The sequence below is a fragment of the Dipodomys merriami genome, unplaced genomic scaffold, assembly GCF_024711535.1.
Source record: "Dipodomys merriami isolate MVZ:Mamm:240054 unplaced genomic scaffold, mDipMer1.0.p SCAF_2, whole genome shotgun sequence".
Lineage (NCBI taxonomy): Eukaryota > Metazoa > Chordata > Mammalia > Rodentia > Heteromyidae > Dipodomys > Dipodomys merriami.
The window spans coordinates 67,528,167-67,550,767 of NW_027203381.1; positions in this window are offsets into that span (position 1 = coordinate 67,528,167).

Consider the following 22,601-nt stretch of genomic DNA (forward strand, 5'->3'; position numbering starts at 1 on the left):
AGCACATTTGTGAAAAGCTGAATGAACATTCAGGACCAGCCTCAGAGTCAATAGGAATGCCTGGATTTAAATGGCCAATCCTTAGTGTAGATATTGGGGAATAACAAAATAATCATAAAACTATCCATAAATGTGTAGTCTATAAAATCTGTCCATGACTCATCCAAATGTTGAATTCCTGAGTTTTTGTTATTGTTCTTGTTGGTTGGTTATTGGTTGGCATTTTTGTTTGTCTGTGTTTTTAGAGACAGGGTCTTATGTAGTTCAGGCTAGACTCATATTTATAACCTTTCTGCTTCAGCCTTCCAAGTGCTGGGATTATAGGAGTGTATTGTAAGCCCTGGCTCACATTTATTTATTTATTTATTTATTTGCCAGGACTGGGGACTTGAACTCAGGGTCTAGGTGATGTCTCTTAGCTGTTTTGCTCAAGGCTGGTGCTCTGTCATTTGAGCCACAACCCCACTTCCAACTTATTGATGGTTATTTGGAAGTCTCATAGACTTTTCTGCCTGGGCTGGCTTTGAACTATGATCCTTAGATTTCAGCCTCGCATAGCTTGGATTACAGGTGTGAGCCACTGGTTCTGAGCCAGCCCTGGCTTTTCTTTTCTTTACTTTTTTCGGTTTTTTTTTTTTTTGCCATCCCTGGGCCTTGAACTCAGGACCTGGACACTGAGCTTCTTTTAGTCTAAGCTAACACTCTACCACTTAATTTATTCTAGGCTAGCATGCTACTGCTTGAGCCACAGCTCCACTTCTGGCTTTTTTGGTAGCTCATTGGAGAGAAGAGTCTCATAGACTCTACTGCCCTCAGCTTCCTGATCACAGGCATGAATTACCAGTGCCAGGCCAGTCCTGGTTTTTGATTCCTGACTTTGCTCTTGGATATCTCTGCACTTCAGAGAAATTATAATCATGTTAACATCTACTTCAATCATCCAGAATATTTATAAAATACTTTTAACATGCTAATTGAATCTCACAAATAACTAATATATTTAGAGCTTACAATGGTATTTTTATATGTTATCTCATTTACTTTTTAACCGCCCTCTGAAATGGATAGAGATTATTATTCTGGTTTTATAGATGAAGAAATTAAGGCATAAAGAGGGGCAATTGGATTAGAATCACAGTGTCAGAGATATTAGGGATTGTCTAGTTACAAACTCTCATTTTCAGAGGGAGAAGCTGAAAGGAAGAATCTTGCCCAGCTAGCTTGAATCAGAGCTAACACAGCAAGGACATTTTCATGCAGTTCTTTTCAAGAAAGCTACCTGAAATCCAAGACAGGGTCCTTTTGATCAGCGATTAAAATTTGAACTCTACTGGGGGAAAAAGGATCAACTGCCTTCTGCCCTCAGGATCAGGGCCTGGATGAGAGGCTTTAACTTTATTAAGGGGTTGTTTTGAACCCATAATTATCCAACTTAAAGCAATGTGTTTTAAGACACAGACCCTAAGGGGTGTGGTTTCAACAAGGTTCAGGGAGAGCGACTAAGAAATCAGATGGAAGGGTGGTAGTCATCTTGGCAGAAGAACCAATAAGAGAGTTTTGGAAGGGTTCCTTTTCCTCATTCTTCTTCCATACCTGCATGCCAGCCACCTATCTTCCTAGGCAAGAGAGGTTTCTGGCTCTGTCTCATTCCCATGACCTTACCATACTAACCTCTGGCATATCTCTACCTTCTTCCCACTGCCAGGACATGAGGCCAGGGAGTGAATAGTAGGAACTTTAAGGATGGGTCCTACCACAAGGAGCTGGTTGCATAGAACCCGTCAGGATTCTCCATGGTATATGAGCTGTCAATAAAGTTGGGCTCCTCATTAAATGCTACAAAGAAGGAAACAAGAGGGGCTGCAGAAGGGACAGCCTTAAAGGGAAGATAGTGTTGATATTCCTGAAGGGAGGAGTGAGATTTATGACTGTAAGAATCTCATAGGGGGCATACTCAGAACCATGGTTCATCACTTTGCTGGGATTAAGTAGGGAGGTGAGAAGGTAGGTGGCTGTAGATGAGATAATGACAGGATCAGGTCATTAAGAATTTGTAATATGGGGCTGGGAAGGTGGCTCAATGGTAGAGCGCTTGCCTTGCATGCATGAGGCCCTGGGTTCGATTCTTCAGCACCACATAAGCAAAAAGAAAAAAGCCGGAAGTGGCACTGTGGCTCAAGTGGTAGAGTGCTAGCCTTGAGCTGAAGAGCTGAAGGACAGTGCCCAGGCCCAGGGTTCAGGCCCCACTACCGGACCCCTCCCCCCAAAAAGAATTTGTAATATCTGGCAATATCTACATTCCCCTACCCACCCCCCTCACGTTTTTGTTGGCCTGGGTGCTGTCCCTGATCTTTTTTTTTTTTTTTTTTTATTGTGAAGATACTGTACAGAGGGGTTACAATTACATGGGCAAGATAAAGAGCACATTTCTTATCAAGCATTGTAGTCTCCTCCTTTGTTTCCCCTTCCCATCCCTTCCCATCCTCCCCCCCGCTCCCCCCATCCAGTCCTCCCTCCCCCCACCCCGGCACCAAAGTTGTAAAGTTCGTTTCCGACATAATGACTTGTACATCTGTCTCTGAGCTTTTGTGCTCAAGGCTAGCACTCCACCACTTTGAGCGAAAGCTCCACTTCCAATTTTCTGGTGGTTAATTGGAAATAAGAATCTCAGAGTCTTTTCCTGCCTGGGCTGGTTTTGAACCACGATCTTCAGTTTTCAGTCTTCTGAGTAGATAGGATTATAGGTGTGAGCCACTAGTTTCCAGCAATGTCTACATTTTAACGGAAAACCCTAGGGTTTTGAGGATGAATGATGGGTGCTATGAGAAGAAGGCATGGATTATTCACCCTGTGTTGAAGGAGGAGGAATAAGTGAGAAGATTCTAAAGGTAGAAAAGAACAAGGAAGAAGCCAAAGCAAGAAATGAGGAGGTCTGGGGCTAGGGCAGGGATACTGCAAGGGAGAGAAGGGAGAGAAACATTCTAAGGGTATTTAAAAATTAATCAAAAGGACAAAGTGGGAGGGCTGGGAAGGTGGCTCAATGGTACAGTGCTTGCCTTGCATGCATGTATCCCTGGGTTCGATTCCTAAGCAGAAAAAGCTGGAAGTGGCATTGTGGTTCAAGTGGTAGAGCACTAGCCTTGAGCTGAAGAGCTGAGTGGCAGCACCTGACCCAGAGTTCAGGCCCCACAACCGACAAACAACAATAACAAAAGGACAAGGTGGGAAAGAGAAGTATTTGAAATGCAGTACCATTTGGTACCGGCTTGGGAGAAGACCAGGCACACCTTTTCCAATTAAGCATTCAGAGATGTCACACTGTTCAAAGCTAGCCCAGAGAGGAAAGTCTGTGAGACCCTTCTTTCCCATTAACCACCAAAAAGACAGAAGTAAAGCTGTGGCTCAAGTGGTAGAGTGCTAGCTTTGAGTGATAAAGCTCAGGGACAGCACCCTGACTCTGAGATCACCACCCCCCCCCCCCCCGCCCACCCGCCCTTACACACAACCAGTCCTCTGTATCTACTGTTTTCACATCCATGAAGTTATTTGAAAGCTATTGTGCCTGTATCAAACATGTACAGATTTTATTTTGGTCATTATACTCTAAACAATACAGTATAGCAACTATTTTACATAGAATTTAAATTGTATTAGATATTAAGTCATCTAAAGGCTGATTTAAGGTATACAGACAGATGCAATTAGCATTTCATGCAAATTTTACCTCATTGTGTATAAGGGATCTGGTTGGTTGGTATTCTTAGGGGTGGGGTCAGCTTCTATATCCAATCTCTTACAGCACATGCTAAGTACAATGACTATTCCTGTGCTACATGTGGTTTAAACAAAGGCAAAATAGAGCACCCTAGCACCCTAAATCCCTGCTTGCTGACTGCTATTCAGTGAAACACAGGGGACTTTTGACGCCCTGCAGAGGCAGCTGGCGTGCTCTTAGGCTTGAGTGAGGATCCCTAGAGTGGAAACTCAGCTCCCACCCTTAGCAATTGTCAACCTTGGAACAGATAACTAAACTCCTTGGTGCCTCAGTTTCCTGATCTAGTACCACAGAAATGAGGACCATCTCCATAGGGTTGTAAGAACTAAATTAGCTATTTCAGCTGAAGCATTTAGCATGGCACCTCCTGACATTTAGACTGCTTGATGTAAATAATAGCTTTTGCTATAGAGTGGCCACAAAGTCTGGAAACATAGATATTATATTGTCATGCTTTATAAAGTAATTTCAATAAACCATATATTATATATTCACCTGCACTTCTAGACTTGATGTCTGGCTTGTATTAGCTCCCTGTTCTTGAGTGTCCATGCAATTCTCTGTGCCCTTTAGTTGTACCTGTAAGTCGAGTGGTTGATCTGGGATAAGATCCTAATCTCTCATTAGAGAGCAGACCTTCATTATGCTTATTAAGGTCAGCCCAGCCTCCAAGTCTCACCAGATGTGAGGTGCTATTAATGCTGCTCTCAAACATTGTGGTTCACCCTACTGGGACAAGCACACAGCACACAACAGATATTCCCCATGCTATTTAATTGGTTTTGTAAACTGCAGTGACTAACTACATAAGGCATGGATATACCTTACCCTAAGGGTGGTAGGGTATCAGACAGCACAAGAAAAGGATTCTGAACAACTTGTGAGAGTGTCTTGGGAAAGGAATGTTCTCAAGAGGCAAGGCCTGGGGCTGCAGAGATCTATCCCACATTAAAATACATAACTCTGACCCTAGACACTGCTGTCATTGCTGGTGTTTAAGTTATAAGACAACTGTTTGCACATAAGTTACCAAGCAGTTTCTATAAATATTCAACTTTCTGGGCTCCTCTTCTCTTCTCTTCTCTTTCTAATTTGGCTCATATTTTTCTGGAGGGTATCTATTACCTAACATGCCTTTCCCAGTGTGTGTGGCTGTAGCATTAACTCCATGGAGTGTTGTTGGGCATCACATTAAAACTGGCTCAGTGATCAAATGAGCTTGAGAAACATTGGATTAAACTTAGTTAAACAGGTTTTTTTTTGCTAGGCTTCTACTATGAGTCTTTAATATGTTAAGTAAGATTCCCTTTGAATTTTTCTGAGAGTGGCACAATTATGGTGTTCTCCGGATTTACTTGGTCACAGACTTTTGTTTTTGGAGTGGAGGGGGAGCATCTCTCACAACAAGTATTCAGTAGCAAGTAGACATAGGCAAACATAGACATAATAACCTGAGACCTACTGCTTTGTCTGCCTAGCACATCTACTTATTTCTGGTAACCCCATCTTCCTGAGAACTGCAACCAGACCCATCCATGTGGTCCCCAAGGGAGCGAGTCTTTTCAATATGTCTTACCCCTTTACCAAAGACAACCTGTCTCCTCTTCATAAGAGAGAACAGCAGACCTGGGCTGGCCCACTGAGTCTTTGTGCTGGAATCTCTGGACTTGGGACTAATAATCCTTTTGTGGCTTAGTCTGTACAACATAACCTGTAAAGAGCTATGGGTCACAATCCAGGTATAGCCACTCTGTGATCTGGCTTAATGATCCCAACAGGCAGAGGGGAAAACATATGGGAGGTAAAGAGTCCAAATGTGTTTGGTTACCTGGTTCTAATTGTACTGGACACCTGGCTTCATTGTTACCTTGGTGCAGATTGGGCAGTCTATTTCTGTGCTCCACCAAGTATGGTCTGTGGACCATGGTCACTTCCAAAATGGTGAGTTGCCAGTCCATAGTGAAGCACACTCAGAAACTGAGTGTCTAGTAACGTTCCATAATAATTGACAATGCAGAGACATCAAGTGACATTTTATTTTTTCTAGTAATTCATATTTATTTAGTTTACCAAAGTATTCACTCACAATGGAGTTAAATAATGATCATATCAAAAGTCTAGTCCTTTGAGAAACACTACTCTGTGAGATATGCCAGCAGGGCTACTGTAGATAGTTGTGTGGGCAGTGTGCTACACTACTGTCCTAGCAGGCACCATTTGTATTTGTATAGTGAGATGACAAGATGAATGATTTCCCCACTCTGAGCTGTGCTGTACATAATGTGCCCAAAGTAGACAGCCTTTTGCACCCAGTATCCTTCCAACAATTTCCTTTTTTCCTCCCTGCAAGTTTCTAGTCTTTTTGGTTGTTGCTGCTTTCAACTGAAGGAACTTTAAATAATATATCATGGACTGCCCCAGTGGCCTACTTCAACTGTCTTTACTAGAAGAGATTGGATTGTGGAGTCTCTGACTTTCCCACAGTGCCATCCATCTATTTTGCTGTCTTGTTCTTTCTCACGGGAGGAAGCAGCTTACTGAGCACTGCTTGGGAGGATGCCAAATAGTCTCCTCCACCCAACTTGATGCTGGCAGCCGCACCAGCATTAAAGATTCCCTTTCCATATCTGAGCCTCGGTGTAAGCAGATCTTACTATGGGCTGATGGGTGAAAATGTTTCAAGTGGTCATTCTGTGGACAGCAGCTGGGCCTGTCACATGGTCATCTTTCAAGAACACAGTCATTTGTATCAAAAGCTTTACAAATGCCCTTCTTAGAATTATACTTCTAGGATTTCTCTTAAGGGTCTGAAAGGCCATCAAAGGCTTATGATCAGACACCCACTGAAGTTGAACCACACAAATAAAAATTAGGCATGATCTGAATGTTGCACATGTAGAAATAACTAAGTAGGTGATAGAAAACTAATGTAAAAAATGCTAAGCGTGGTGGGTCATGCTTGTCATTACCTACTTGGAGGCTGAGATGAGGGTGTTCAAGATTAAAGTCATCCCCTAGGCCTACTAGCCCCTATGGATAGCATTTTCTTGTCATATTCCAGTTCTAGGAGTCTTGCACCTAGGAAGAAAGCCTGTAATAACAAGGAAGGGTCTCAAAACAAATGAAATGGAGCATAAGGCTGGGGCTGTACATTCCTCACAACCCAGAATTTCACTGCTAGATCTATAACCTGGGTAAGCACACATGGTCATGAATATTCATTATGGCATTGTTTATAACTGAAAAGTTGGCAAAACATTGGAAAAATGGTCTATTAAAAGGAGAATAGATACACACATTACAATATTTTCATGTAGTAGCTTACCATGCAGCACTGAAATACAGAAATGAACTTGGTTGATGTGAATGTATCCCAATTTAGAAGTGTTGGGCTAAAAATTAAAACAAGTAACAATTTGAGTTTTTAAAGAATATACACATGATCATATACCACATAAAATCTACTTTAAAAAGTACTAGGATTTTGCCCTCATTAGGAGGACATGATACCAGTAAGCCACACCCCAGCCATGACTTCCATTGGTTAGTTTTAGTTTTAGGATAGGGTCTCACTTGTTGCACAGATATGCATATGATCCGTCTAGTTTTTGGCCTCCTGCAGTAGCTTAGATCACAGGTCTGCTCCAGTATATCCAGCTTCTCTTTTTAAAAATTTATTTTCTTTCTTCCTTTCCTTTCCCTTTCCCTTTCCCTCTCCCCTCTCTCTCTCCCTCTCTCTCCCTCTCTCTCCCTCCATTCCCTTCCTTCCTTCCTTCCTTTCTTCCTTCCTTCTTTCCTTGCTTGCTTCCTTGCTTGCTTGCTTGCTTGCTTGCTTGCTTGCTTGCTTATTAGTTATGGGGCTTGAACTCAGGGCCTGAGTGCTATCCCTGAGCTTTTTCACTCAAGGCTAGCAGTCTACCACTTTGAGCCATAGCACTTTCTCTGCTTTTTAGTGGTTAATTGGAGATAATTGTCTGGCTGGCACAGAACCATGATCCTCTGATCTCAGCCTCCTGATTAGTTAGGATTACAGGCATGAATCACTGGCACCTGGAATTTTTTTTTCCATTTTGATAATATTATTTTATATGATCAGAGGCTCATAGACACTGAGTTTTTGTGTTCCTCTCCTAAGACTGTCCTCTTTTGGTATTGCTGTGTGTGAATGCCTAACCTCCAGCTCCTCTTGATGGAGATGGAGTTTCATGGACTTTTCTACCTTAAGTGGCCTACAACCACAGTCTTCCTAATCTCAGCCCGCCATATAGTTTAGGATGACAAGCACACATCACTGTGCCCAGGATGGTTTGAGATGGCCTCAAATCCCAATCCTATTAGCCTCTCAATTACCTAGGATTATAGGCATGAGTCACCAGTGCCCAACAAGTTCTACATTTATGATATAAGGAATGTTATTTTAAGTTATCAATATTACATAAGTTTCTATGAGATTTCTAAGATGACCCCATTAAGATTCAGTTAAAAGTATACTAAAATATCAATTATTTATGGAAGTCCACCTATGTACTAAAAGTGAAAACTCATGCACAGGAATAATAAAACATCACAATCTAAAAAGCTGTTTCTTTTGAGGATAGAGGAAGGGAAAGAAGGTAAAGAAGTGGCACATGGAGATTTCAGTGGGATCTGTGAGATTTTTCTTGTATATACACGTATATGTAAAGCAAATTAAGGAAACAATATTAAGATTTGGCAAAGCCAGGTGGTAGTAAGTACATGTTATATATGTTGTATTATTCCATCTAATCTTCTGTGTTCTTGGAATATTTCTTGGTGTGCGTGTATATGTGTGTGTGTGTGTGTGCGTGTGTGCGTGCGTGTGTGTGAGAGAGAGACAGAGAGAGACAGAGAAGCACAAAGTGAGGGAGAGAGAGAGAGAGAGAGAGAGAGAGAGAGAGAGAGAGAGAGAGAGAGAGAGAGGGAGAGGGAGAGGGAGAGGGAGAGGGAGAGGGAGAGGGAGAGGGAGAGGGAGAGGGAGAGGGAGAGAGAGAGAGATTCTAAGGTTGGAATTTAGGGCCAGAGTTTTGTCTCTTAGCTTTTGTGCTCAAGGATGGTGCCATGCCTCCGCTTCCAGCACTTGGCTAGTTAGTTGGAGATAAGAATCTCCATTTTTTTTTCTGGTTAATTGGAGATCAGCCAGCCTAATCTTTTCTTTCTGGGTTGGCATTAAACCTTGATTCTCATGTCTCAGCCTTCTGAACAGGTAGGATTACAGGCATGGCTCACTGGTGCCAACTTGGAATATTTCATAATAAACAATAAAGGATAGAAAATAGGACATCAACACAGGAAGCTCAGTGATGTTGGTGAGCCTTGTGTGCCAGTCTGGGGCATGCAGAGCTCTGGATAGGAGGATTTCCCTGTTAGCTGCATGCCCAGGCAGCCAGCTCATCATGTCCTGCCTCTTGCCCGTGCTGGTTTGCCTGGTTCTCTCAAACCTACTGTCTTCAGAGGCCTGATGATCTCATAGAAAATCATTAGCCCAGAACTACCAAGGTACAGAGGTACTGCCTGTCCCAGACATACCTCATTGGTGATTCCAGTCTTTATTATCAGGGCGCATAAGGTCAAAAAAGCTGCTTCTCCACCCCCTTTAACAAGAATCTTGGGGCCCTAGGATCCTGATTTTATTTGATCTTTCCAGGGCCTTCCTAAGAGATCAGTCCATGGAAGTCTCTGCTGTCCAGGGTTTATGCACTAATTAATCTGTCTCTCTTATATTGTTCCTTTTCCATATAAATATGTTCAATCTAGGTCAGTGCCAATGCAAAACAAACAAACAGACCCAAAAGAATTCTAACTTAGGCCTCTTGGTCAGTGTCAGTATTAGGAGAGCTGCTTGCAACCCCAGCTCAGCTAGCAAACAACCGCAGAGACTCCATACAGATCACATACTCCTGGGAATCTTTTCTGCTCCTGGTAATGTGCCTGTCTGTCAAGGATCTGTATGATGTCAAGTGGCACAGTCTGTCATATTTCCAAGCTTAGTGTCTAGATGATTAGATTTACCTTGCACAAAATATACAATTTTCTAGGGTCAGATTTAGCAATGAATGTTGCAGGCCTTCAAATCCACATTGTTGTTTTCCTCCCATCAACCTGTCTCCTCACCTCCTTCACTGCACCCTGCTTTTCCAAACCCCCTTTTTCCAGGATATCTCTGGGTGCTCCAGTTCAGTCTCTTCCCCAACCTCCAGCTTTACATGAAACTTTACAACAGTGGTTCTCTACCTTGCAGAAACTTAAAAAAAAAAATCAAGCCAACATCAACAGCAAAAACTCCCCTCCCACCCCCACCAGGTCCTAGCCCCACCCCTAGAAAATGTGGTTCCATAACCTAGATGCCCCTCAGTAGATGAATGGATCAAGAAAATGTGGTATATATGACTCCATCAGAAAGAATGACATTGCTCCATTAGTAAATGGAAAGACTTGGAAAAAAAATAAGTATTAAGTGAAGTAAGCCAGGTGCAAAGAAACATAGGTCCCATGGTTTCCCTTATTTGCAATAACTAGTATATATCTGAAACAAGCAGAAAAGGTCAGATAAGATGATGTTAAGCGGCTGGGAAGGTGGCTCAGTGGTAGAGTGCTTGCCTTGCATGCATGAGGCCCTGGGTTCGATTCCCCAGCACTGCATAAACAAAAAGAAAAAAGAGCCGGAAGTGGCTCTGTGGCTCAAGTGGTAGAGCACTAGCTTGAGCTGAAGAGCTGAGGGACAGTGCCCAGGCCCAGAGTTCAGGCCCCACGACTGGACCCCCCCCCCCAAAAAAAAAAAGAAAAGAAAAGAAAAAAAGATGATGTAAAGCGAAATGAATCCCAAGATAAGGACACAAGTGGTTTTTTTCTTTCTTGCTATTGTTTCTAACATATTTATAAGGTACCACATGATTTTTTGTTGCTTTGTATGTCTCTCCCTCACGGTATAACCCCTGTTTTCACTGTATTTGATGTTGGTATAATTTGGGGAGTGGAAGGGAAAAAAAACAAATTGTTTAAATAGGGATACAGGTTGACTCATTGCAGCAATGAGCTGTACAAGACACTATGTCAAAAAACAAACTTTACAATTTAGGCGGGGGTGGGGGGAAGGAGTGTGTGGTCGTGGAGATGGGAGGGAAGGGATGGTGGGGGAAAAACAAAGGAGGAGGCCACAATGCTTGATAAGAAATGTACTCATTACCTTGCTCATGTGATTGTAACCCCTCTGTACAGTATTTTCACAATAAAAAAACTTATTAAAAAAAAAAGAAAATGTGGTTCCATCCTCAGCAGGGCTAACATGGTACTTTGAGTTTCTTCCCCACCTCACAGTTTTCTCTAGGCTCCACCATCCACCCAAGCTCCCATCATCCTAACAATTTGGACAGATTTATTTCTCCTCTTCTCCTGTTCTCTCTTAGAAAACATTTAATAATTTACAAATTCTTCACAAAGTCCTTTCCTACCTTTTATCCAAAGTAACAGTGAAGACAGGATGGACAGAAATGATCCCTAGGCTACCCTAGTTTTTTTTTACTCCTGGGGCTGATAAATACCTGTATTCTGTTTGTTCCAGGGCCCAGTTCTTCTGACTGCTGCCTATAGGCCTCTCTTTTATTTATCTATTTTCTAGACACAGGTCTATAACCAAACCAAACCAAATCAAACCCAAACCACACTTTAACTGTAAAGAATCTCCCTATTAAGGTTGTTGGCTACTTAGTAGGGCTCATCTATACCTCAGATATTGATATTCAAGTGTGACTGAAGTCCCTGAGCAGCTCCTGGTGTCTGGACCTGTAGGCATTGTGAAATTATGTGTCCTTCTGGAATTTTCTACCTTAGCCCATGATGTTCCTTTTCTTACCCTGCTTTGCTCACTCGCAATTATTCAGCTGGCCTTTGAGACTCCAGTTCTTCAAAGGCCACAGGCTCCAGGCTAACAGAGAATCTAAAACCCAGAGGCAGGAAGAGACTTACCCAAGGTCACATAGCTGTAGCCACACACAGCTACAGCTGCAGTTGAAATTGATGTTGTTGGGGCTGTGCTTCAGATTCTCAATTGTGGTCCCCACCTGTCTAGAGGCTTGAGTAAGCCACACTCATATCTCTGTAGCTTTTAGCCTCCAGTGTGCATTATGATTGAGGTCTTATCTTCTGTTTAAATGAGGTGATGATGCCTAGAAGTTTCCACAGGGTCTTGGCTAAAAGCTAGTTGTATAAGGTAAGGTGGAGACTCATTCATACTTGAATACTAATCCTAAACTGGGAATAGAAGAGTTACAGACAGAGGCAGGGAAGTGCCATGTAGGGTTGTCTGAAATAGCAAAAAATATTTTTTAAAATACATAAGGCATGTCTGGATAGGTAGGTGATATCTCATTATTTCTCTGCTGCTACAAAACATCTTTTTGTACCGCATGTTTCATATCTTATGCCTTTGAGCCTCATAACCCTCATATTCCAGATTGCCATACTTGTTAAATGGATAAGAGAGCTGAGGGTCAGGAGAGGGCCGACGTCTGCTCAGGATGGAGGGCTCAGTTGCTGGAGCAGCTGGGACTGGTGTGGCTCTTCCCTCCACAGTACTCTCCTTGGGTTGTCCAATATCTGCCCATTATACTTTCAGGTGTTTGTGTCCCCATTACACATTAGCCCAGTTAGTTTCAAAGCAAGGATTTACCTGTTGGTAAAATTGTTCAGTTATGAGACACAAAAGGGAGATATCAAAAAAACACATGGGCTGGGTACCAGTGGCTCATGCCTGTAATCCTAGTTACTCAGGAAGCTGAGATATAAGGATTTCTATTTGAAGCCAGCCGAGGCAGGAAAGCTCATGAGATTCTTTTTGTTTGAGTAGATAATATCTATTTTGTAGCAATTGAGACAGAAATCCAATTCAAAACCTACTAGTCAAGGTTCTGTTGAGATTATTATTTCTAATAAACTACCCCCCCCCCCCAAGCCACAAGTAGAGCCGTGGCTCATGGTAGAGTGCTGGCCTTGAGCCAAAGAAGCTCAAGGACAGCGCCTAGACTCTGAGTTCAAACCTCAGGACCAGCACTCCTTGGCCCCCACAAATCCAAACATCAGGTTCATGAATGGGGCATGGTGATACACACCTGTAAATGCTAGCTACTCAGGAGGCTGAGGCAAGAGATGTTGAGTTTGGGGCCAGACTTGACTACAGATTAGATTATATATTAAAACAGAAAACATCAGCTGGGCACTGGTGGCTCACGCCTGTAATCCTAGCTACTCAGGAGGCTGAGATCTGAGGATCGCGGTTCAAAGCCAGCCCGGGCAGGAAAGACCGTGAGACTCCTATCTCCAATAAACCACCAGAAAACCGGAAGTGGCGCTGTAGCTCAAGTGGTAGAGCGCTCGCCTTGAGCTGAAGAGCTGAGGGACAGCACTCAGGCCCAGAGTTCAAGCCCCACAACCAACAAAAAAAAAACCAGAAAACATCTAAACCAAACAAACAATAAAAACAGTGCTGGGGAGAGAGATTGTGTCTCTGCCTCTGAACCTACTTTTAGTTCCTGTCCCTCCACATCCTGCCTTATATCACCATAACAAGAAAACACTAGCTAGTTACTCATTTAACTATGTCATAAGGGGCTCTCACAAGGAGGGTCTTGGAATGAGGTCTTGGGAAGAAAGAAATAGCTCCAACAGTGTTCCTGCAATAATAACAAACATTGTATATGTCCTTGCTACTTAGGATCCAGAGAAGAAGGTCATTATGGTTTGAGGCTAGCGTAGGTAGAAAATTGAAGAGATTCTATCTTAGTCAATGAATGATTAGGTGTGGTGGCAAATGCCTGTCATCCCAAGCTACATGAGAAGACACAATAGCTGAGTTTGTAGCACATGGCAAAGGGAAACCAAGTAGGATACTCACAGTCCAGGCCAACCTGGGAACAAAGCAAAACCCCACGTTGAAAACAGGGTTTTGCTTTGAAAAGGATAGGTAGAATGCTCAAATGGTACAGTGTCTCTTTAGTAAGTATGAGACTCTGAGTTCAATTCCCAACATTGTCAAAAAACCCCAAACAAACAAAAAGCAACCTTGTATGTGGCTCTTGTAGTTACTTTTCTATTTTACACCAATGGCAGACATCACTAATCTATCCACTGATTCCCTCCCAGTGAGCTTGAACAGGACCTCTCAAGACATGGACATTGAGGAGATCTATCCCTGAAGGTGAGGGTTAGCATCTATTGAGCACTTACTATATGCCAGGCACCTGCCACATTCACCATCAGGATCCTTCTGCATAACTCTGTGAGATGGATGCTATTGTGGTCCTCATTTTATAGATGATAAAGGCTTCCAGAAGTATCTTGGCCTGACAAAGTGGATCTAAGATTTGAACATGGGCAGCCCAACTCCAGAATTTTTGTGCTTATTTGAAACCCTTTACTACGTACTCTTTTCCACCCCTGGTCGTCCTGCTGTCTTTCTGGGACTTGTGGGTAAGGATAAGTTTGTATCCCTTGGCAGCTGTGCCAGCTCCCTGATGTTCCACAGCCAATGAGCACGGCCTCATTTCACAGAAGGAAGCACATATGGGCTGTAACATTGTCAAGGTGACAACTCAAATGACAGGAAGGAATGAAAGTGGGAATAGTGAATTCCCAAACCCAGACCTCTAGGTAGGCCTAGGAGCCCTGGGGATTGGGGGGTTTTTATAAATGTCTCTTCTCATTCCTCAAAGCCTAACAGGGTTTAATTTTGTAAATACACCTGGGGCTGAAGAGCAACACAAACAATAGATCTGGCTAAAACCTTTCTTAGATGTTATTAAAGAAAGTTGTGGGTGATGTGGAAGTGACTAGTGTGAAATGATTCTCTCAGGAAATCCTACAAAATCTGACCCTCAGGCTGGGCTCTCTTGCAAGCTTCCTGGGCCACCTTCATTAATAGTTGGATAATATTGAATTGGAAAAATAACAGAAGGAATTTTCAACCTAGTTTGTGGGTATATGAGGTTATCTGTTGAGCTTCATTAGGAGGGAAAAATGAGTTGATTACACTTAAAATATTATTATGTTTAGTGTTTCTAAACAGGCCTGGAATCAGCTTGTTGGCTAGAAAAGTGGAAAATAAAAATCTGAAAGAACACAAACATACCGTCTGTCTTCTTTAGTTTTCTGTCTTAAAATTATCTAAAAGGCCAATCTAATTAGCCATATTGTTTTCTTTTAACTACAGACAGATGGCTTTCTTTCTAATATTCTACTGAAGGATTAAGTATCAAAATAGATTTCCAAGCTAACTGGGACAAATGTCCTGACTGTCTACCTACTGGGGACTGAGAACAAGAATACCCACACGTAGTTTACAAGGTGTATGCCACTGAACATGCTCCTCTTTCCGGCCCTGATTCACATCCTCCTTTAGCCTTTAGTAAAAAGGCTAAGGGACAGCACCCATGCTTTGACTTCAAGCTTCAATTTTTGCACACACACACATACACACACACACACACACACACACACACACACACACACGAATGGATGACACCCCCTGAAGGCTTTTCTCTGATGAATGTATTAACTGATAAGGGGAGAACAAATCCAGTAGTGCTGGGTGGTTTGCTTCAGGTCAGTATCCAGGAGAGATACCTGCTTGCCTCCACTTATGGGAGAGGCTGACCATGGCACTTGGTCTGAGTACAGTGCCTGGGTCTCATCACAGAGGTTCTAATTTTGCTGCCTGGCACCAGGGTGTTTAAAAACTGCCCCAGGTGATTTTAATACAGTCAGGGCTGAAAAGCACAGAGAGAAGTACCTGTGGCATTCAGACATTGGGCAAACTTTTTTTTTTTTTTTTTGGTCCAGTTGTGGGGCCTGAACTCTGGGCCTGGGTGCTGTCCCTCAGCTCTTCAGCTCAAGACTAGCACTCTATCACTTGAGCCACAGCGCCACTTCCAGCTTTTTTCTTTTTGCTTATGTGGTGCTGAGGAATCGAACCCAGGGCCTCAGGCATGCAAGGCAAGCGCTCTACCACTGAGCCAACTTCCCAGCCCTTGTTTTTCTTTTTTCTTTGCCAGTCATGGGGCTTGAACTCATGGTCTGGGCGCTGTCCCTGGGCTTGTTTTGCTCAAGGCCAGCACTCTACCACCTGAGCCACTTCCAGCTTTTTCTGAGTTATTGAAGATATGAGTCTTACCGACTTTTTCTGCCCAGACTGGCTGAACTGTGATCTTAGATCTCAGCCTCCTGAGTAGCTAGGATTACAGGTGTGAACCACCAGCACCAATTGGGACAGCACTTTGAAATGACTAAAGTATGTTAAGAAAATTAATGCAGCCGGGCGCCGGTGTCTCACACTTGTAATCCTAGCTACTCAGGAGGCTGAGATCTGAGGATCAAGGTTCAAAACCAGGCCTGGCAGGAAAGTCTGTGAAACTCTGATCTCCAATAAACCACCAGAAAACCAGAAGTGGCGCTGTAGCTCAAGTGGTAGAGTGCTAGCCTTGAGCTGAAGAGCTGAGGGACAGCACCCAGGCCCAGCACCAAGTCCCACAACTGACAAAAAAAAAGAAAAAAGAGCCGGGCGCTGGTGGCTCACGCCTGTAATCCTAGCTACTCAGGAGGCTGAGATCTGAGGATCACGGTTCAAAGCCAGCCCGGGCAGGAGAGACCGTGAGACTCCTATCTCCAATAAACCACCAGAAAACCGGAAGTGGCACTGTAGCTCAAGTGGTAGAGCGCTCGCCTTGAGCTGAAGAGCTGAGGGACAGCGCCCAGGCCCAGAGTTCAAGCCCCACGACCGACAAAAAAAAAAAAAAAAAGAAAAAAAAATTAATACAAACGTTACAATATATATGGAGGTGAGAGGAAAGGACAAGGAAAAAGTAGCATTCAGGATGCAACTAAGCTGCAGCAAAATCTTAAGCATATAAGTAAGGCAGCAGTGATTTTGGAAAGAATAGTCCCAACAAATGCCTGCCTGCCTGCTTGCTTGCTTGGTTGCTTCCTTCCTTCCTTCCTTCCTTCCTTCCTTCCTTCCTTCCTTCCTTCCTTCCTTCCTCCCTTCCTCCCTCCCTTCCTTCCTTTCGTTGTTTTTTTTTTTTTTTTTTTTGTCAGTCGTGGGGCTTGAACTTGGCTTGGGCGCTGTCCCTGTGCTCTTCAGCTCAAGGTGAGTGCTCTACCGCTTGAGCCACAGCACCACTTCTGGTTTTCTAGTGGTTTTTTTAAGATAAGAGTTTCATGGACTTTCCTGCCCGGGCTGGCTTTGAACCGCGATTCTCAGATCTCAGCCTCCTGAGTAGCTAGGATTACAGGTGTGAGCCACCGGCGCCCGGCTTTTCTTCCTTCCTTCCTTCCTTCCTTCCTTCCTTCCTTCCTTCCTTCCTTCCTTCCTTCCTTCCTTTCCTTCTCTTTCTTCCTTCTTTCCTTCTTTCTTTCTTTCATTTTTCTTTCTTTCTTTCCTCTCTCTTTGTGTCTCTGTCTCGGTCTGTTTCTCTCCCCTACTTTCTTTCTTGTATTTTTCACTCAAAGCTCTTGTTCTACTACTTGAACTGCAACTCCACTTCTGGCTTTTTGCTAGCAAATTGGAAATAAGAATCTCATGGACATTTCTGCCTGGGCTGGCTTTGAATCAATCAATATTCTCAGATCTCAGCCTTCTGAGTAGCTAGGATTATAGATATGAGCACAAGTGCCTGCAGCTCTTGAGATCCGTGCAGTGTTTAAATAGTTTTGTCTACTAGAATTCTCAGTACTATGTTCTGCATAGAGTAGACTTCAGATACCTGGCTAGCCAGGTATGGTGGTTTAGGCCTGTAATCCCAGCTATGTGGGAGACATAGGAGGAGGATTGTGATCTGAGGTCAGCCAGGGGAGAAAAGCAAGATCCTATATGAGAAAAGCACAGGGGCTTTTAATTCAGACCATACTTGCATTCAAATAAAAAAGAAAAGAAACATTGGCTAAAACCATTTTTTAAGAAAAAGGGAAAACAAGCAAGAGTTCCAATATTTCTTGGCAGCCTTTTTTTCTCCAAAATAATCTGTTATCAAATGACTCCCCAAACCTTATTAATTCCTAAGAAGGCAGATTCCCCTGCCCCCGCCCCCCTTTTTTTTTTTTTTAAATATCAGGGTTTGACCGTGGGGTCTTTTTTTGGGGGGGGGGTCCAGTCGTGGGGTCTGAACTCTGGGCCTGGGTGCTGTCCCTCAGCTCTTCAGCTCAAGGCTAGCGCTCTACCACTTGAGCCACAGTGCCACTTCCTGCTTTTTTCTTTTTGCTTATGTGGTGCTGAGGAATCGAACCCAGGGCCTCAGGCATGCAAGGCAAGCGCTCTACCACTGAGCCACTTTCCCAGCCCTGACCTTGGGGGTCTTAAGCTGACTTTGCTGGTGTTCTATCACCTGAGACATGTATCCAGCAGAGCTACAAGTCTTTTAAATTAAATGATAAACTACCATTTGCTAGAGTTCCTGTACTCATTTTAGATGACTTAAACTGGTGATTCAGTAGAGCTGGGTGTTCTTATGTGGTGTGTAAATCCCTTATAAACACTGACTAATCCATATAGGTTAAATGCGTAAGTCCATGTTAAGGGACATTAAAATTCCATGCTTTAATTCAGCATAGGAGGTTATGATTGATAAGTTTGCTTGCTTGGCACACTGTTGAACATCTTTGTGATTCATTTGCTGGCAAGTTCTTAATCAGGAATAAAACCTCCAATTATTTTATTGTTATTGTAAAAAAAAAACAAACTCATCCTAGCCAGGCACTGGTGGGTCACACCTATAATCTTAGCTACTCAGAAAGTTGAGATCTGAGGATTGAGGTTCAAAGCCAGCCTGGATAGGAATGTCCATAAGACTCTTATCTCCAATTAACCACCAAAAAGGCAGAAGTGGAGCTATGGCCCAAGTGGTAGAGCTCTAGCGTTGAGCAAGAAAGCTCAAAAAGCAAAACAACACCCAGGCCCTGAGTTCAAGCCCTAGGACGGGCACAAAATACAACCAAAGAAACACAATCCACTTACAATAAGATTCAGTGAATATACTTTCCTTATTTTTCCACATTTCTTTTTTTTTAATTGCAAAGGTGATGTACAGAGGAGTTATAGTTACATGTCAAGTAATGAGGATACTTCTTTTTGAAGTGTCACTCCTCCCCTTTATTTTCTCCCAGTTTTTCCTCTCCTGACTCACATCCCCTTCCCCCAAGTTGTATAGTTCCTTTCCAATATAGTGTCTAGTCAGTATGACTGCTAAATTGGTTCATCTTTTCTCCCATTGTTTCTGTGTGTCCCCTTCCCCTCCCTAAATCAGACAAACATGTACAAGACAAAGGGTACAGAAATAAAAAAAAAACAGTGACAAAAGGGAATAAACTAAAGAAAAAAGAAAAAAAAGAACTGCAAACAGTACAATTAAAAAACTTCTTGTTTCCATTTCTTGGAGTTCATTTTAATAAGCATCATTGTATATGATCATAAGCACATAGCTATTGAGCCCTTGTGATTCTCTCCTAAGAATATCCTCCTTTGATCTCAATGATACACTTTAGTAAGAAAGTAAGAATAAGCAATTATCAGGTGAACTACTAGGTAATTTGTGGACATAAATGAAGGGAGGGATGAATATGGGGTAGGAACCCCACCACCTTGGAGCAGGTAGGGTTTTGAGCCTAGATTCCATGATGTAGCATCACTGCTATGACATCTTTTCCCCCACTTGAGTATATACACTTAACTATCCAAATACCTGGTAAGTATAGAAACTAGGTTAAACTATGTTGGCCAGAGTTAATGGATCAATGGGTAGTGATTGTCTGGTTGAGTCCATGTTTGGAGGAATAGAGTACCAAGATTGAGTCACAATGTCTTGGGTCACAATGGAAGCAGGGAATGGAAGCAAAAATGCCAAGCATTTGCTGTGATCATCTTGAGCTCTGTGTTTTGAAGAAACAAGTGTTCTTGGTTATTCAATCAGCTTTGTACTAGTCCCAGGGAATGTCACTTATTTTCTAAGCGACAGTGTATCCATGTTGGAAATTCAGTGTTTTAACTGGGTGACCCTTAGTTAAAAGCCCTAATCAAGAGACTAATAAGGTGACGCACTTAGTTTGAGTTTAACTAAGGTCTATATAATCCTCTCTAACTAGGGTTAAAAATTCCTCTCAACTACCTCTTACTCTATGGGTCTTTCCTCACAATAAAGAATTGTGTTGTTTGTGAGATGTTTAAGAACCTCACACTAGGAGTTACACAGTTTCTATAAACAAAGGCCAGTGTCTAGTCTATCCTTTATGTTCAAGCTTGCATCCAGCAGTCTTTTGGGAGCCTTTTATGTGTCTGTGTATATGTGTGTGAGGGGGTGAGGTGGGGAGGTGGGTGCATGTGTGTGTACACTAGTACTAGGGATTGAACTCTTGGCCTCATACTCTCATCAAACTTTTATTGATTGATTGATTGATTGATTGATTGTGAGTCCTGGGGGCTTGAACTCAGGGCATTATCTCTTAGCTTTGTGGCTCAAGGCTGGTGCTCTACCCCTGAGTCATACCTCCACTTTGGGCTTTTTACTGGTTCATTGGAGGCAAGAATCTCTCAGATTTGTCAGTCAGGCTAGCTTTGAACTAGGATTCTGAGATCTCAGCCTCCTGAGTAGGATTACAGGTGTGAGCCACCAGCGCCTGGCACCGTTCACTTTTATATTCCACTGGTCAGCAGCATGATGTGAAGTCAGTGCCAGCATTTGTGGGGACTTGAACAAGGCCCCTTGTTTGAGAGGTTCTAGACTCATTGGCTGGCACACTGCTTTGTGAGAAGTCTCGGTTTTCATTTCCCACTTAACCCCAACATGGCCCTGGTGTGGATCCTGTTTCTCAAAGGCCCATGGGTTAACAGTTTAATCTCACGCCATAGTGCTATTGGGAGATTAGGCCTATTGGATGAAAGCTAGGTCATGTGAGGCATGCCACTGAAGGGGATATTAGAACTCCAGCTCTTCCTCTTCCTCTCTGCTTCCTAGCCAAGCTGAGGAACAGACCTCCTTCACCTTGTGTTCCTACCTAGGATGTACTGTGCCACAACAGGGCCAAGTGACCATGGATTGAAACGCCTGAAACTATGAGCTAAAGTAAACCTTTCCCTCCTTAAAAGCTGATTTCTCTCTGGCACCTGGTCACAGTGATGGAGCTTATTAACACAATGACACAATCAATATGACTATATACCACTCTGGATTTATGCAAAGCATACAGTACAACTGTGACAAGTGACCATCATCCCCCAATAAGTTACAATGGCTTTAAAAAAGATGCTTAAGAATAATTACAATCATATACAGTCATTGCAATAATCCATAAACACCAAACCTGACTTAAGTATTTAGGGATCCCAAGGCATCCTGAGATCAAGTGATGGAAACCCTTATTGTATGCCACAAATAGAGCCAATCCCGGCATGGTGCAGTGGATCTAAGTCCATATGAAAATAGAAGCAAATGTTTGCTGACCTGAGCAGACCAGTGAGCAATTCAGAGGGTGGGAAAAATATCATAAACCTTTGTTTACTACAGAATACAAACACCTGACAGAGGCAACACTGAATGAACCAGATTTGGATCAGCTCTGACTTTAAACAGTAGTAGAGAATCTGGCCATCTGGAAGGTTCTTGTTTGTACAGGTAGATGCTGCATGAGGGAGTTTAGAAGTCAGATATTGTTTGGAGCTGTAGGTGTAGCCTGGTGAGACCCATGTCCAGGACTGGTCATATTAAAAATGACTATAGTATGGAGGTGGTGGTGGTGATGGTGGTGTGTGTGTGTGTGTGTGTGTGTGTGTGTGTGTGTATGTGTGTGTGTGTGTGTGTGTGTGTGTGTGTGTGTGTGTGTGTGAAGACTTGGATGACAGAGAAATCTGTCCATACTTATCCCTTCTCATGGTCTAGCCTTCCGTTTTCTTCTTTTTAATTCTAGTTAATGGCCCAATAGCCTCCTTAATTCTCCAAGAGTTCTTTTTTATTAGCATACATTAGTTGTACAAGAGGGAGGGGTCTTTGTAACATTTCCATAGTTCATACAATATATCTTGATCAAGCTTACATCCTCTATCATTCTCCTTTGCTCCTCTCCCCACTTCTAAAACAATCTCAACGGGTTTCTTTGTTCTGATTTCATATATGCAAAGGAAGTACTTTGACCACATTATCCTCACTCACCTTCTCCATTCATCTTCCTGCCTGCTGATACTTGCCCACTCAGCAGAGCCTGTTTTACTTTTCTGTCAATTTTTTTTGGGGGGTCCAGTCGTGGGGCCTGAACTCTGGGCCTGGGCGCTGTCCCTCAGCTCTTCAGCTCAAGGCTAGCGCTCTACCCCTTGAGCCACAGCGCCACTCCCGGCTTTTTTTCTTTTTGCTTATGTGGCGCTCAGGAATCAAACCCAGGGCCTCAGGCATACAAGGCAAGCGCTCTACCACTGAGCCACCTTCCCAGCCCCATTCTGTCAATCATTTTTTAAAAATTGTGCATTCATTGGATGAAGGAGTGTCACCATGGTATTTCAGACATCACATATTATATCTTAATCAGCATAATTCTATTTCTCCCTACCCCTACTCCCTACTCCCAGCTCCCTAGATAACATTCTCAGGCTCAAGCTGGGAGACTAACCCAGGCAAAGTCACACAGCAAGTAGCAGAGTTAGAACTGATCCAGGTGTTTCCGGAGCAGTAGGAATGAAGACTAATGCTGGTCAAACATCTCCTGGTGTTTACATGTGGAAACGCTCCTTTCTGACGCCATGGCAATGTGGATACCACAGGCTATTGTTTACAAAGTATCTGTA